The sequence below is a fragment of the Amblyraja radiata genome, chromosome 2 (genome assembly GCF_010909765.2).
Source record: "Amblyraja radiata isolate CabotCenter1 chromosome 2, sAmbRad1.1.pri, whole genome shotgun sequence".
Classification (NCBI taxonomy): Eukaryota; Metazoa; Chordata; class Chondrichthyes; order Rajiformes; family Rajidae; genus Amblyraja; species Amblyraja radiata.
Window position 1 is genome coordinate 80278379 of NC_045957.1, and position 1819 is coordinate 80280197.

A 1819-nucleotide genomic window follows, 5' to 3' on the forward strand; every position below is an offset into this window, starting at 1 on the left:
CTGACATGTGATGGGGTCCTTTTAGTTGTTCCCAAGTTGCCCCTACTGCCCGCGACATTCCTGGTAACCATGGGTAGGCCCAGGATCCACATACAAAATATGTGCCATTTACCAATTCGGGGTGGGCCGTCAATGGTGGCTGACTGGGTTGTCATACACATACTGTTTCCCAAAAATACACCAGTGCCTTGGTTGTGGCAAAAACAGGTAGTATTAACTGGCCTGTGCGGATCTCTTAATATCTGCAGTCAGGGTATATCTGCTGCGCTAGTCATCTTTAATTTACAATCTTGTTTAAAGGGAGGGGTGCACCATCCCTTAATTATATTGTATCTCGGGCCTCCATAGGTGATGTTTATTGTTACGTTTATGTTATTTGTTATCCATATGATTTTTAGGCAAGACGTTTTTTTAGTGGAGTTACAGAAGCACCTCAGTGCCAGTCTCTCGGTAAGGTTTAGTGAAATGGGGACCAAGGGAATTCCTTCCTTACTGTTAGTCGGAACACCGGTGCATACCCAACATTCAGTCCCATGTGCCCGTACGGCAAACTCATGGCTCATAGACAGATAGGCATTAGTCCATGCTACTTGGGCCATGGTTAGGACCGTCAGCTGAATGAGCAATGCTCGTGCCATTCTTGCATCCAATCATCTTGCAGTCGGAGAGATGTATCCAACACGGGTGATTTTCAACCTTCACTGCTGTCGGTGTAGTCAGCAGCACCTGATGTAAGGCCCTGCCTGGGTCTTGATGTAGGAGCCCCCGGAGGGCGCTGGCAAGCCCCGCAGCCGTTAAAGCCACGCCGGGCGATGTAAGGCCCCGCTCCGGGTTGTTTTTCAACTCTGCAATTCGGGCGGGAGAAGTACCGTTGCGGAAGCTCTGAAAAGTGGTCTCCCACCAGGGACCCGCAAGCTCCCAATGTTACCGTCCACCAGGCCTTCGGCTGGAGACTCCGAAGCTCCAGAGTCGGGTCACAGCCGCGCGCCACCACAGCTCTCCACACTCCGAAGCCGGCCAGCTCCACGATGGTAAGTCCGCAGGCTACGCAACTGGAGCCCCCAGGTCGTTCCGGTTGGAGGACCCTCCACCGTGCTGGGTCCCAACGACAATGGAGACGCGACAGGGAAAAGGTCGTGTCCCCCGTACAGGGAAGAATTTAAAAGTTTCCCCCACCCTCTCCCCCCCTCCCCCCCTTCAAGTCTCTACACATTTACTTGCCTGGAGACAGGAAACTTGGCTGCTCATTTGCATTCTAAAAGACAAACACTATGATCACATCAAAACAAGCTTTCCCAAAAGAAAATCAGTAATCCATAACTTTGCCAATATCCTTACTCCCTTAAAAAAATAGATCATTATTAAGAAAAAACAATTTAAAAAATATTCCCAATTGTTCCAAACTATCTCCCCAAATTCACAATTTCAAATTCCTAGTATAAATGTATACTGATCACAATTTTCCCAAATTAACATTTTTTTTCCTGCGATATTGGCAGCTCCAATCTCACTTTAACCAGGATGCAAAAGCATCCAGGTCCCTTTTTGAACTCCGCTCAAAAGATTAGAAATAGGGAAAAAAAACTTTAAACTTCGATAAGACAAAACAAACTGCATAATTGCATTTCTCCTCTGTTTAATAGTTAAAAGAAAACAAAGAATAAACAGTTAATGTCCATATAAATAGATAAGCATATCCAAAGAACAAAGGAAAATAAAATAACTGTGTGTGACTCCACCCCCACACAACTACATCTTCTTAAAGAGACACTACCTATTAAAACATTTTTTTCTGTGACATTCACTCAGAAGTTGCCAC